The sequence below is a fragment of the Ips typographus genome, linkage group LG12, assembly GCF_016097725.1.
Source record: "Ips typographus isolate SLU linkage group LG12, UJ_Ityp_2.0, whole genome shotgun sequence".
NCBI lineage: Eukaryota > Metazoa > Arthropoda > Insecta > Coleoptera > Curculionidae > Ips > Ips typographus.
This window is the reverse complement of record NC_138433.1, coordinates 8,662,553-8,679,387: the sequence shown is the minus strand read 5'-3', so window position 1 is coordinate 8,679,387 and position 16,835 is coordinate 8,662,553.

The following is a 16,835-nucleotide window of genomic DNA, read 5'->3' as shown; positions in this document are numbered from 1 at the left end:
CTACGCAAATAAGACCTCTCGGTCGTAAAAAACTATCTTTCTCAATAAAACAATATTCCGCTAAGTCAGACGGTCGTAGGTTCAAGTTCAATCGGGTAATTATATCATTCCCGGGCTTCAACACGTAATCGTTGGCGACGGTAATTTTCAGGGAATTTACTGTTGGCTCGTTTGCTATGTTTACGAACAAATCTTGCTGTGGCTCGCATTCTTCAGTTGAATCATAATCTCCAAAATTTAGGATTAATTTGTCCGAACCATGCTGCAATGTCACTTTATTGTTATTATAGTCAATGACTGACTTTGTCGTCGTCAAAAAGTTATGTCCCAAAATTAGAGCTTTGGACAAATTTTTTACCACTAATGCTTCAACGCGTATCTCTTTATTATTAACTTCAATAGTCACTTGTAAATTTCCAATAGGTGTAAGAGGGTAACTGCCTGCAGTAATTAATTCAACATCATTTTCCAAAGGATACATGTTATTAATATAATTTAAATCCACAATATTTTTACACGCTCCGGTGTCTAGAACGACATTCATATTTTCTTGATTATTTACTTTTAAATGCACATACAATAACCCTCCTTTGACGCCCTTTGATGACAGGTGGACAATCTCGTTAGGGCTTCCTATTGACGAAATTGTCCTCTTTCGTTTGGGTTTTGATATGCCCGATCATTTCGACGGTTATCTGAACTATTTCTGGAACTGTTTGCATTCCAGTTGCACGATGCATGCCCAATTCTTTTGCAATTAATGCATCTAATGCGTCCATCGTGTGTTCTTGTATTAGGTAAATAGCTATTACCTTGATTTCGGTAAGGTGCTCTATTTCCATAGTTTGGACCTCTGTACTCATTATTTCTATTCCCTTGCATATTCCGATTTTGGTAATATGGCCGTTGACCGCCATTATTTGAATCATTATTAATGGCATTGTTCCTTGGTGGCGTATTTCTTGTAAAATTTCCACGATAATTGACAAAATTCCTGTTCGGACCGTTACTGGCGACATTCCTGTTATCTATGAAATTTCTCCTTGTGCTATTACTATTATAATAGACTCGATTTCTATTTGGATTGCCATCTCTGCGTGGAAAATTTGTTGTATTTTCCGGTCCGCTCCTGACTATTTGATTCTCGTTATTTAACGCATCGGACACGGAAAGCAGTGCCGTATCACGTGTCATCTGATTCACCAAGGTTCTCTCTTTAATGTCACTTAGCTTTAACACTAGCTGTTTTAAGTCATTAAAATTTTGATTACCTGAACTCAGCAAGTAATACATTTCATAGTAGGATGGGTGTAAACCATTTTCAAAATGGTCCCTAAACATGTCGAAAGACATTGTCGGGTCGATTTCTGTTGCCAACGCAAGTAAATCAAAATAATATTTTTTAACATCCTCATTGTCTTGATGTTTTCGTGTATTCAGTCGAAACTTTAATTTTCTTAGTGGCTGTTCACCAGAAAATTCTTTTAAAAAGTCCGTTTTTATATTTGTCCATGTCTTTGCCTGGTTTGCCGGTTCGTTAATATAACCATCAAACCAAGTCTGAGCCGGGCCTTCCAAGAAATTTGCTAAGTAGGAAATTTTGTGGTTCTCCGACCAGCTGTTTGCAATCGCAGCATTTTCATATTTATTCACAAAAATAATGGGAGAGTCTATAGATGGGTTAAATGTAGGTGGGCATGTAAACTTTGGTGTGGCTGGAGTTTTTGGCTCAGCCAAAGCTACCTGTAAAGTCATGTTAGCCATTGCTGCAGGATTGTTAGGACGTATCACACTGTTTCTCTCTCGAATTACAGGGGGTGGGCAAGGATTATTACAACCTTGTAATAAATCTGTGGGGCGGGATGAGGTAGGCTCTGGCACTACCACTTCTAAGGAACTTTCTTCCCAAGACTCTTCTGATTCTCGCGGTTTAGGCGGATACTACCTACTCAATGAAGCTCTTGGCTTAAAAAACTGTTCTGGGGATCGTGATCCTGCTTTGGAATCTTTAGTTTTCTGAACTTGGGAAGTCGAAGCTTTGGTTGTTCGAATTCGCGGGGTTTCAATTTGAGCACTTACGACAGTTTTTTCGAAAGGGCTATTTTCGTCCTCACTACTTGTAAAACTGACAATAGAAGCTGTTTTGTCAACTTCTGGGGCACCTGCAGATATCGATGCCTGTACAGAAGCAGAGGAACCGACAGTTGAGCTATGATGCGCGGGTTTAAACTCTCTCAACTCTTTTAAGACTTTTTCGGGGTTTTTCCCTTGGGCTAGTGCTTGTTGCAAAACAAATTTTTCTTTGTCTGATACACTTTGAGCTCTACTGCGAGTTCGTACTCGTGATTTGTCACTTGGTTCACTCATGTAAAATTAATACGAAATGTTTGCCAGTATTTTTTAATTATTTCGATTTTTCAAGTTTTCGGACAAAATTTAAACGATTTGATTATTCCTAGCAATTTCTTTGCGAATTTGCTTATTCATCAAACTAATAATCTTTCTAATGCTAAAATACACCAGCATTAATACCCCCATGAACAAAAAAATAATAATCAAAATTTCCTTAGCTGACCATGAATTATCTTTTTCTTGAGACGCTTTATTAGAAATACCTCCGCTATTACCCGCTTGAGAAATAATAATTTCTTCTTCTTTTGATGAAGAACCCCCCATTCTAAGTAGAACGATTAAAATTTAAAAAGATGAAAATTATGTTTTTTCCACCCTGAAACGTAGGCGCCTCCACCATATGTCACGACTAGCGTGACGTGTTGAATTTAATTCAACTTATTTGCCTGGAATCTCGTTTCAGCGTGAAAATAAAACACAGTTAACTCTACCATCAAGTTCTATTGAATAAGTACCTTAAATAACTAGCTAATAAAATAACAGGTTTCCTAACCCAACGAAAACGTTACTAACTCCCAATAAAATTATAATAAACCAGGCGTAAATTAACACACAACATAGAAGTACAATAATAGTATATTATTCAACGAGGTTTTTATGATAGCCATTAATCCCTAAGGGGGATGTTTACGTCACGAGCCGCAGGCGAGGGACGCAAATCTCCCGTGGGATTAATGGCCATAAAAAACGAGGATAATACTATACTTTGTCCACGACCACTGTCTATTACCACTAATGCCAAGTGCAGGCAAATTAGAAGTTGATACTCTTTTATGTAGATACTGTTTCTTTCTTATACTAGTTGATTTAACATAATAAAATAAATTTTCTTGTTGATACAAATATTTTTTATGCCTGTATAATTTCTGGTGGAGTGCAACCTGGTTCCGTATCACTATCCGAACTCATTTTTAACAAGAATTACTGCGAAAAAAGCAAATATTTCTTATAAAATTACCAAATTAAAACTGAAATCCGCCATAACAACTGAAATGTCAAACTCGATACGATTAGGATCGCGTTTAGAATGGCCGTCGGTGTACAAGTCGTGACAGAATTTGGGAAAAAGTGGATCACGTGAACAATTTATTTACATAACTATATGGTGGCATGTGACAAAGGCCACGGTGCGCACACCCGCCCTTTTTCTGAACGCACCCCCAGCGTTGCCGCCTACGACCACAAGGGCACTGACGTTGTCAATGTCAACTTAAAAAACCACAGAACTATGGACGGTCATACACCAAAAATATTTCAAATATAAATTATGGAATTTACCTAATGATTTGGCAAACTCCTGTACTGTGTTATTGCGGTGTATTTGTTAAGAAAATGGTATTCTGAATTAGCAGTAATTGCAAAGACATAAGTGGATGTCTACATGCAAGAAATACCGCATATCCCATCTTTTATGCTTGGTGTGCAACCACCTTTAGGTCGAGAGGGAATAATGATCATTATTCCTCTTCATTAATCACTCTGACGCTATATGGCCTTCATTTAGCTTCTGTCAACACGCTGAATATTAGTACATTATTGGTTGGACGTGGACAAACATACTTACATCTCTATAGAAGACAGAATCTTGGAGAGAGGCTGGTCACTTTGAAGCGCGTTCACGATTAACTTTACTTGAGCGTTACGGACATGTCTAATTGACATTTGCGATTCGGTCACTAACGTGGTGCACAGCAAAACTGGACTGGCTGGAAAGAACTGGACTGAACTGAACTGAACTCCTCTCTAGGGTGCAACCTCTTTTTTATAGCATTCCAGACACTGGTTCCACCAATCAAAACTCCCAGACCTGGCCTCGTCTAGCCGACAACTCGTGACGACCTTTCGACCCTCGGTACTTGGAAAACATTCCACATTATTTCGCAATTCAGCAAATGCATCATAATTGCAGTTGCACTCCGACCGCATTCCACAATTTTAATGTTTCCGCTCAAGTAATATAAATTCCACATTTTTTAATGTTTCCGTTCAAGTGAAATAAATTTGATTTATTATCCTTCGTGACAGTATTACAACCCCCTTTGGTACGTTTATAGAGCTCATAATGAAGTATCTTTAGAGGGTAGTGAGAACTCCTTACACCCCGTCAGGGGGGCGGCAATTTTGAATTCACTACTCTAGCAAGCCAGCGCATACGACATTCAGATTCAAATTAATCCAAAACTAATCATAGTATCACAACCCCCTTTGGTACATTTATAGGGCTCATAATGATGTATCTTTAGAGGGTAGTGAGAACTCCTTACACCCCGTCAGAGGGCGGCAATTTTGAATTAACTAGTCTAGCAAGCCAGCGCATACGACATTCAGATTCAAATTAATCCAAAACTAATCATAGTATCACAACCCCCTTTGGTACATTTTTAGGGCTCATAATGATGTATCTTTAGAGGGTAGTGAGAACTCCTTACACCCCGTCAGAGGGCGGCAATTTTGAATTAACTAGTCTAGCAAGCCAGCGCATACGACATTCAGATTCAAATTAATCCAAAACTAATCATAGTATCACAACCCCCTTTGGTACATTTTAGGGCTCATAATGATGTATCTTTAGAGGGTAGTGAGAACTCCTTACACCCCGTCAGAGGGCGGCAATTTTGAATTCACTACTCTAGCAAGCCAGCGCATACGACATTCAGATTCAAATTAATCCAAAACTAATCATAGTATCACAACCCCCTTTGGTACATTTTTAGGGCTCATAATGATGTATCTTTAGAGGGTAGTGAGAACTCCTTACACCCCGTCAGAGGGCGGCAATTTTGAATTAACTAGTCTAGCAAGCCAGCGCATACGACATTCAGATTCAAATTAATCCAAAACTAATCATAGTATCACAACCCCCTTTGGTACATTTATAGGGCTCATAATGATGTATCTTTAGAGGGTAGTGAGAACTCCTTAAGGCGGATTCACGTTCGTACTTACAAAGTCATTGTCGTAAAAAGTCGCACACGTAAAAAGTTAAATTGCATGTAGTTATATGAGGCAGTTTTCAGTAGTGCGTGGAACGGCGCAACATAGAAGTTCGTAATACGGCGTACTTCTACGTGACGTAAAAGTATGTACGATTTCAACTTTTGATGTAGAAATCGGTACGTTTTTACTCTTGATTGAAGTTGACAATCGACTGACAAGTGGTAATGAATAAAAATTTAGCGGCGTCGGCCGGAAATCTGTCGCAATTAAACCTAAATTGTTTTATTGTTTTTTGAAATGAATGTTATGTTTATACAGTGTGACCCATTTAGAATGGAAACACCCCTATAAAATTTTAGGTTATTAACCGATTTCAATGTTTTTTTTTTTGAAATAATTAGGAATGAAATGTCTATTACGGGAGAAAATTTTAAATATTTATTTCAGTTTTCAGGTCATATTACGATACTTTTTCTTGATAGAAAATGGAGAATTTTTATTAGCGATTTTTTTATTGAAAAAATTACTACGCCACTGGATCTATAGTGCTTTCAAATAGCTGTGACCAAAATTAAAAAATTAACTTTTTTTTTTTTTTTTTATAAATTCTTTTTTTTTTTTTAGAAATTAATCAATTAATAATTAATAATTAATAATAAACAAGTAAATAATAACACCATTTCTATGGCAACAGTTGATGCAGGGTGTTCTTTTGTGACCGTTAGCTTAGAGGATTTTTGAATTTTAATTTGTCATAACTTTGTTATTAATGAATGGATTTTTATGAAATTTTGGTCACAGCTATTTGAAAGCACTATAGATCCAGTGGCGTAGTAATTTTTTCAATAAAAAAATCGCTAATAAAAATTCTCCATTGTCTATCAAGAAAAAGTATCGTAATATGACCTGAAAACTGAAATAAATATTTAAAATTTTCTCCCGTAATAGACATTTCATTCCTAATTATTTCAAAAAAAAATCATTGAAATCGGTTAATAACCTAAAATTTTATAGGGGTGTTTCCATTCTAAATGGGTCACACTGTATGTATAGTGAAGGGCAGTGTTCATTGTTTAAAAAAATTTTACTTGGCACATTTCATGACTTGTGCGACAGACGTTCCGCGTACCAAGAGAAACTCCATTTGTTGCTTTAATAATTTCTACGCATATCTATGTTATAGTGTTATACGACTTTTTACAACAGAGAAGTCTCAAGTGTGAACGTTAATCCGCCTTAACACCCCGTCAGAGGGCGGCAATTTTGAATTCACTACTTTAGCAAGCCAGCGCATACGACATTCAGATACAAATTAATCCAAAACTAATCATAGTATCACAACCCCCTTTGGTACGTTTATAGAGCTGATAATGAAGTATCTTTAGAGGGTAGTGAGAACTCCTTACACCCCGTCAGAGGGCGGCAATTTTGAATTCACTAGTCTAGCAAGCCAGCGCATACGACATTCAGATTCAAATTAATCCAAAACTAATCATAGTATCACAACCCCCTTTGGTACGTTTATAGAGCTCATAATGAAATATCTTTAGAGGGTAGTGAGAACTCCTTACACCCCGTCAGAGGGCGGCAATTTTGAATTCACTACTCTAGCAAGCCAGCGCATACGACATTCAGATTCAAGTTAATCCAAAACTAATCATAGTATCACAACCCCCTTTGGTACGTTTATAGAGCTCATAATGAAATATCTTTAGAGGGTAGTGAGAACTCCTTACACCCCGTCAGAGGGCGGCAATTTTGAATTCACTACTCTAGCAAGCCAGCGCATACGACATTCAGATACAAATTAATCCAAAACTAATCATAGTATCACAACCCCCTTTGGTACGTTTATAGAGCTCATAATTATGTATCTTTAGAGGGTAGTGAGAACTCCTTACACCCCGTCAGAGGGCGGCAATTTTGAATTCACTACTCTAGCAAGCCAGCGCATACGACATTCAGATACAAATTAATCCAAAACTAATCATAGTATCACAACCCCCTTTGGTACGTTTATAGAGCTCATAATGAAGTACCTTCAGAGGGTAGTGACAACTCCTTACACCCCGTCAGAGGACGGCAATTTTGAATTCACTACTCTAGCAAGCCAGCGCATACGACATTCAGATACAAATTAATCCAAAACTAATCATAGTATCACAACCCCCTTTGGTACGTTTATAGAGCTCATAATGAAGTACCTTCAGAGGGTAGTGACAACTCCTTACACCCCGTCAGAGGGCGGCAATTTTGAATTAACTACTCTAGCAAGCCAGCGCATACGACATTCAGATTCAAATTAATCCAAAACTAATCATAGTATCACAACCCCCTTTGGTACATTTATAAGGCTCATAATGATGTATCTTTAGAGGGTAGTGAGAACTCCTTACACCCCGTCAGAGGGCGGCAATTTTGAATTCACTACTCTAGCAAGCCAGCGCATACGACATTCAGATTCAAATTAATCCAAAACTAATCACAGTATCACAACCCCCTTTGGTTCATTTATAGGGCTCATAATGATGTATCTTTAGAGGGTAGTGAGAACTCCTTACACCCCGTCAGAGGGCGGCAATTTTGAATTAACTAGTCTAGCAAGCCAGCGCATACGACATTCAGATTCAAATTAATCCAAAACTAATCATAGTATCACAACCCCCTTTGGTACATTTATAGGGCTCATAATGATGTATCTTTAGAGGGTAGTGAGAACTCCTTACACCCCGTCAGAGGGCGGCAATTTTGAATTCACTACTCTAGCAAGCCAGCGCATACGACATTCAGATTCAAATTAATCCAAAACTAATCATAGTATCACAACCCCCTTTGGTACATTTATAGGGCTCATAATGATGTATCTTTAGAGGGTAGTGAGAACTCCTTACACCCCGTCAGAGGGCGGCAATTTTGAATTCACGACTCTAGCAAGCCAGCGCATACGACATTCAGATTCAAATTAATCCAAAACTAATCATAGTATCACAACCCCCTTTGGTACGTTTATAGAGCTCATAATGAAGTATCTTTAGAGGGTAGTGAGAACTCCTTACACCCCGTCAGAGGGCGGCAATTTTGAATTCACTATTCTAGCAAGCCAGCGCATACGACATTCAGATTCAAATTAATCCAAAACTAATCATAGTATCACAACCCCCTTTGGTACATTTATAGGGCTCATAATGATGTATCTTTAGAGGGTAGTGAGAACTCCTTACACCCCGTCAGAGGGCGGCAAATTTGAATTAACTAGTCTAGCACGCCAGCGCATACGACATTCAGATTCAAATTAATCCAAAACTAATCATAGTATCACAACCCCCTTTGGTACATTTATAGGGCTCATAATGATGTATCTTTAGAGGGTAGTGAGAACTCCTTACACCCCGTCAGAGGGCGGCAATTTTGAATTCACTATTCTAGCAAGCCAGCGCATACGACATTCAGATTCAAATTAATCCAAAACTAATCACAGTATCACAACCCCCTTTGGTACGTTTATAGAGCTCATAATTATGTATCTTTAGAGGGTAGTGAGAACTCCTTACACCCCGTCAGAGGGCGGCAATTTTGAATTCACTACTCTAACAAGCCAGCGCATACGACATTCAGATTCAAATTAATCCAAAACTAATCATAGTATCACAACCCCCTTTGGTACGTTTATAGAGCTCATAATGATGTATCTTTAGAGGGTAGTGAGAACTCCTTACACCCCGTCAGAGGGCGGCAATTTTGAATTCACTACTCTAGCAAGCCAGCGCATACGACATTCAGACTTCAAATTAATCCAAAACTAATCATAGTATCACAACCCCCTTTGGTACATTTATAAGGCTCATAATGATGTATCTTTAGAGGGTAGTGACAACTCCTTACACCCCGTCAGAGGGCGGCAATTTTAAATTCACTACTCTAACAAGCCAGCGCATACGACATTCAGATACAAATTAATCCAAAACTAATCATAGTATCACAACCCCCTTTGGTACGTTTATAGAGCTCATAATTATGTATCTTTAGAGGGTAGTGAGAACTCCTTACACCCCGTCAGAGGGCGGCAATTTTGAATTCACTACTCTAGCAAGCCAGCGCATACGACATTCAGACTCAAATTAATCCAAAACTAATCATAGTATCACAACCCCCTTTGGTACATTTATAAGGCTCATAATGATGTATCTTTAGAGGGTAGTGAGAACTCCTTACACCCCGTCAGAGGGCGGCAATTTTGAATTCACTACTCTAGCAAGCCAGCGCATACGACATTCAGATTCAAATTAATCCAAAACTAATCACAGTATCACAACCCCCTTTGGTTCATTTATAGGGCTCATAATGATGTATCTTTAGAGGGTAGTGAGAACTCCTTACACCCCGTCAGAGGGCGGCAATTTTGAATTAACTAGTCTAGCAAGCCAGCGCATACGACATTCAGATTCAAATTAATCCAAAACTAATCATAGTATCACAACCCCCTTTGGTACATTTATAGGGCTCATAATGATGTATCTTTAGAGGGTAGTGAGAACTCCTTACACCCCGTCAGAGGGCGGCAATTTTAAATTCACTACTCTAACAAGCCAGCGCATACGACATTCAGATACAAATTAATCCAAAACTAATCACAGTATCACAACCCCCTTTGGTTCATTTATAGGGCTCATAATGATGTATCTTTAGAGGGTAGTGAGAACTCCTTACACCCCGTCAGAGGGCGGCAATTTTAAATTCACTACTCTAGCAAGCCAGCGCATACGACATTCAGATTCAAATTAATCCAAAACTAATCATAGTATCACAACCCCCTTTGGTACCTTTATAGGAGCTCATAATGATGTATCTTTAGAGGGTAGTGAGAACTCCTTACACCCCGTCAGAGGGCGGCAATTTTGAATTCACTAGTCTAGCAAGCCAGCGCATACGACATTCAGATACAAATTAATCCAAAACTAATCATAGTATCACAACCCCCTTTGGTACGTTTATAGAGCTCATAATGATGTATCTTAGAGGGTAGTGAGAACTCCTTACACCCCGTCAGAGGGCGGCAATTTTGAATTCACTACTCTAGCAAGCCAGCGCATACGACATTCAGATTCAAATTAATCCAAAACTAATCATAGTATCACAACCCCCTTTGGTACGTTTATAGAGCTCATAATGAAGTATCTTAGAGGGTAGTGAGAACTCCTTACACCCCGTCAGAGGGCGGCAATTTTGAATTAACTACTCTAGCAAGCCAGCGCATACGACATTCAGATTCAAATTAATCCAAAACTAATCATAGTATCACAACCCCCTTTGGTACGTGTATAGAGCTCATAATGATGTATCTTTAGAGGGTAGTGAGAACTCCTTACACCCCGTCAGAGGGCGGCAATTTTGAATTCACTACTCTAGCAAGCCAGCGCATACGACATTCAGATTCAAATTAATCCAAAACTAATCATAGTATCACAACCCCCTTTGGTACGTTTATAGAGCTCATAATGAAGTACCTTCAGAGGGTAGTGACAACTCCTTACACCCCGTCAGAGGGCGGCAATTTTGAATTAACTACTCTAGCAAGCCAGCGCATACGACATTCAGATTCAAATTAATCCAAAACTAATCATAGTATCACAACCCCCTTTGGTACGTGTATAGAGCTCATAATGATGTATCTTTAGAGGGTAGTGAGAACTCCTTACACCCCGTCAGAGGGCGGCAATTTTGAATTCACTACTCTAGCAAGCCAGCGCATACGACATTCAGATTCAAATTAATCCAAAACTAATCATAGTATCACAACCCCCTTTGGTACGTTTATAGAGCTCATAATGAAGTATCTTTAGAGGGTAGTGAGAACTCCTTACACCCCGTCAGAGGGCGGCAATTTTGAATTCACTACTCTAGCAAGCCAGCGCATACGACATTCAGATTCAAATTAATCCAAAACTAATCATAGTATCACAACCCCCTTTGGTACGTGTATAGAGCTCATAATGATGTATCTTTAGAGGGTAGTGAGAACTCCTTACACCCCGTCAGAGGGCGGCAATTTTGAATTCACTACTCTAGCAAGCCAGCGCATACGACATTCAGATTCAAATTAATCCAAAACTAATCATAGTATCACAACCCCCTTTGGTACGTTTATAGAGCTCATAATGAAGTATCTTTAGAGGGTAGTGAGAACTCCTTACACCCCGTCAGAGGGCGGCAATTTTGAATTCACTACTCTAGCAAGCCAGCGCATACGACATTCAGATTCAAATTAATCCAAAACTAATCATAGTATCACAACCCCCTTTGGTAAATTTATAGGGCTCGGACATCCTCCATTAGAACAGGCAAAGTATTCACTAAAAATTCAAGATAATTTTCACCATTCAAGCGATGGGGCAGGATATAAGGACCCAGAAGATTGTCTCCGATGATACCGGCCCACACATTTATGCGGAATTCCAGCTGAAAGTGGTTAATACGCCACACATGAGGGTTTTCTTCTGCGTAATGATGGAAATTATGTGAATACAAAACACCACTTCTAGTAAATCCAGCTTCATCAGTGAAGTGCCCGCGCATCTTCAATAAAGTGGCAAAAGTCTTCTATCGAAATCGCGTGGTAGAAACTCCTAAACAGGCCTTGCATGATATGGATGAAGGAGCTGCCGTCTTGTGATGAAATTTACTGTAGTTTTTGGTGGCGACTACTAATATTTGGGTCTTCAGCGACCCAAATATTTTAAATTAGTTTAAAATGTCCTCTTCAATAGCAGCATTACGAACTTGAGGACAACCCACGCGATTAACGGCTCTAACACCAAATTGCCCATTTTCCCGTAAACTTCTTTCAATCTTTGCAAATGTCCGGTAATCTGGAACTCGTTTGGATATCGCGCAGCGTAGACGCGAACACTCCCACGCAAGTTGTCTTCGCAAAACCCTAAGACTTTCCCATGGTGGTATTCTGTCGCATTCACTCCATCTCCATGTAACCTTATGATCCACTTTACTTCCTTTTGAACTGTAATCTATTGGAAGTGGATTTCCACTCCATCTGTTCTCCATTCTTCTACTTTCTTCTTCTTCTTGTCGCCTTTCAATTTCCCTTTCCCATGGTGGGATTCTGTCCCATTCACTTCATCTCCATGTAACCTTATGATCCACTTTACATCTTTTATACAGTGTCTTTGTACAGTAGGTACTGCATAAATTTGATGAAATGGAAGGTTATATAAACTCATTCCATGAAATTTGAATGAAATTTCATGGAATGAGTTTATATAACAAAATTTAATTTTAGTAATAGTATTAATATTAGCACCAAGAACAGAATCAATGCTTATGACCAAAGGAATTTATAAAAAAAATAATTTAAATTTAGTATCAGTAATAATTGAACACTTAAAAACCAAATTTTTTTAGGGCTAATACCAAAATTAAATCTCTTTTCACACCTGTTGTATGGTTAACCTGGCATTGACAGATGAATATTATCACAAAAATGACAGTTTTTAAGGACATGATTTTATTAACTTTTTCATTTTTGTTTTGGGTTCCTGCTTAAAGAAAGTGGTTTGCAGTTACAAGCTACAACTTTTTATTTAATATTTACTATTTATGTACTGGCACTTGTCAGTCTATATGTTATGTAATAACCTCCATACACTTATCATTTATAATCACCTTCAATTTTTACAGTGAATACTAATACTTGAACTAAATTTCTCCACTGGTACACCCACTCTATAAAGTGGGCTGTACTTTTTCCAAAAACACTTGGAACCTTGTTTTTATAGGAGGTTTTGGATTCTACAAACAATTCTTATTTCATGCAACATACTCCATACTGATATTCAATTGTTTTTAAACAAATGCCAAATACACTTTTCAAAATTATAGGTCCCACAACTTTTACTTAAAAAAATAGAAAAAAATTAAAATCAGCTTTTATTTAATTATTTAAAGGCGACAAACAATCTTCGGGAAAACTAAGTTAGTACTGAAAGAGATACAAAGAGCACCAAGCAAGGACCTTCTTCACCTCGTACGGGAAACAGGGATAATGGACTGGTGTAACTAAAGTATCACAAACATGAGGACAGTACAATAAGCCATTAGGCTTACGTGCTATCTGGAGCTGACAGCCGACAGACCCATGGAGAAAGAAAGAAAAAAAAAAAATCAGCTTTTTAAAATGAACTCTATGGGCTGTTACAATAACCAAGAAGATCTTTTTACATTTTTTTTTAAATGTTATCAATCATTTTTGGGGATGTTAATCTGATTTATGGAAAATTATTGGTTTCAAATTATCAATATTTACAGAACAATTGTGGTACAAGTTGCATGGAACAATACTTAGAATTGTTTGTTTCTAGATTCCAAATTATACAATAATAAAGTAGTGTTGCCATTTAAAAGATCAAAAATATTTTAAATACGCAGTTTTTGGGCCCTGTATAATTCCAAATTCATATAACACAAGCAGCGGTTAATAAAATTACAAACATAGAGTTCTGAGAGTTTTTGTGAAAAGTTAGTCTTTTTAATTTTATTGGACTTAGGCAGTATGCATGTTACAAAAGCACTGTATGTATTCACTGTGTTATCTAAATGCATGTTTGAAGGAACAGTCATAATCTAATTCATATAAGTGTCAATTCTTCAGTTCAAATGATGGCTATAAAATTACTTACATGATACAACATTTGCTTATCTAGTACCATGATTGTAAAGCAAACTCGATGCATTGGCATTGCTATCTCAGAAAGTGTTGATAGAGCTTTAGTTAAATGGAGGCAAAGTTGCGCATTTTATTGCTAAATAATTTGGTAAAAAAAAATTCATAAAAGTTTCATTACATCCGGATATATCGGACAAAAACCGGAAAACTCAAATTTCTATTTTATTTATTTACCACTTTAATCAATGGCACCTTCTGGAGGCACCTTTTTATGCTCTTCAAGAAAATAGTTTTAGTTTTCAGCTCAAACATTACTTTTTTATATACCAACATCAACTTCAAATTATCAAATATGGACCTCAACTTTTTATTTCATTTTTTAGTAGCCACAGACCTTGTGGAACTAATAATGTGTCACATTTGTCAAAAAACTATACCTAGTGTACTCGTATTATGTACTTGGTATTTTAAGATTTTTTAAAAAATTAAGCAATTGAAATTGATATGTTGTCATAATGAGTAGATAATTTAGTTTTAATTAATTTAATAATTAAGTTCATTGCTCCTTCGAAAAAGAGAGAGAGTTTCTTGTGGTACTTTTCATTTATTTAAAAAAAATGTTTTTGGTTAGTTATTTATTTTTCAGATACTCACATGTTTGAATTCGAATGTTGAGTTTTGATGAAACAGCTTAATCATATCAAACTAAATTATTTACTCATTTTGATAACATATGAATTGCAAATGCATATTTGAAAAAAAAAACAAATACCTAAGTACACTAGGTATAATTTTTTGACAAGTGTGGCACATTATTATTTTCGGGAGGTTAATAGCTACTAAAAAACGAAATCAAAAGTTTCCGTCCGTTTTTTAAAATATTAAGTTGATGATGGTATCTAAAAAACGAAACGTTGTAGCTAAATACAAACATTATTTTCTTAAATAGCATAAATTATTGCCTCCAGAAGGTGCAATTGATTTTCCAAAATAATCAATAATAAAGTGGTAAAAAAATAAAATAGAAATTTGATACATTGTTTTTGTTGGATATCTCCGGATGTAATAAAAATTGTTTTAATTTTTTTTAACCAAATTATTTAGCCATAAAATGCGCAACTTTGCCTCCATTTAACCAAAGCTCTATCAACTATACTTTCTGAGATAACAATGCTAATGCATCTAATTTGTAACACCCTGTATTTGTGCAGCTGCAATGTTTTTTTTAACAATCCAATACTTAATGAAGTTCATTTTTTTTATATTTTGATTATTTGAGCTTACCATTTTCTATAAATATGGTATGTCTCAGATGGAAAGTAGTGTGTACATTCTGTGAAAATAGATTTCTAGTCTCTACTGTTCAATGTAAAAAATAATGTAAAAGGTTTTAAGTGCATATTGTGCAGCCGGAACACCGTACTGTGACGTCACGCGGCTTATCACTTTGAGGAAACAAATTCAGCTGATTAAGCCATCTTGCATCTGTTGTTATGTCAACTAGTTCGAAATTGTCACTTTGTTTTGTTTTTATTTTGTTATGTCAAACAGATTCCCATGCAGCTAAAATAGTTATATTTTTAATTTTAATACAATATTTCAATAATAGTTGAAAATTATACACTAAAATCAGGAATCAAGGACATAGAGCCTGCTGGTCCATGTAAGATTACAATGCCAATTTCATACTTAACCTATGTATTTAACCCTGCTGATGCATCATTACTACCACATTTTTCTTGTCTGGCATTTTTTAAGTATAGTTCAAGTAACAAATTAGGCCTATCTCTCTCTCATCTGTATCTGGTATATGCTGAATACTTTACTACTTTTTGTGGGTGAGAAAGCATAACTTTTATATAAAAATTGACTTAAACAAGGCTCAAATGACCCACCAAGAAGTACTACATTAGAACAGTGCATAAAAGAGCAAGTTTTAGTGTTAGTTAACTATTTTTACTGAAATTGACATTAAAATGAAAAGCATTCCAGTTTTCATTATTGTTTTACATTAACACAATAATCTCAACAATAATCATCATTATTTACTTTGGTAAATTGCATTATTGAACGTCAAATCAATATGTATTATATTTAGTGTTATCTAAAAGCATGTGTAAAGTAATAGTAATAATGAGGTAGTTTACAGTGAGTACAAATGATGAACTCAAGACACCACTTGTATGAAACATCTTCTATCTTATGAGTACTATGATTATAAAGCAAACACCTTTGTGCAGTTGCAGTGTTTTTAAAATCAAGTAAATTCTTCTGAATTTTTAGATATTGTGATTGTTCAAGCTATTCCATTTCTATAAATAATATACAGGGTAATTCAAATTTGACCCTCACCATTGGGATCTCGGAAACTATAAGATATACGAGAAAGTTTAAGTTGGGGCAAAGTTGCGCAATTCAAAGCTCAACCAAATGCCGTTTTAAAACTTTTCGACTTTTCGGGTACTTCCGAAGATATCCAAAAAAAACTGAAAAATTAATTTTTTGTTTTTATTTATTTCTAACCTTATTTGAAAAGATATCCCAAAACTAAAAGCATCTTTTTATTGCCACTTTTTCCCAGCTATTCGGTGGTGGATTCAAATTTGCTACACGACGTTTCGTTTTTTGGCAGCCATCATCAACTTTCTTTTTTCTTATGGGCGCCATATTGGATTTTTAGCCCACCAAATAGTACGTTTTATTCTGATTTTAGTGATGTACTTATGATTTGCTTCATAAATAACAAAATAATTCAATAAAAACTAATTTTACCTTAGTTAGCTTTGAGTTAATGAGACGTTTTATAAAG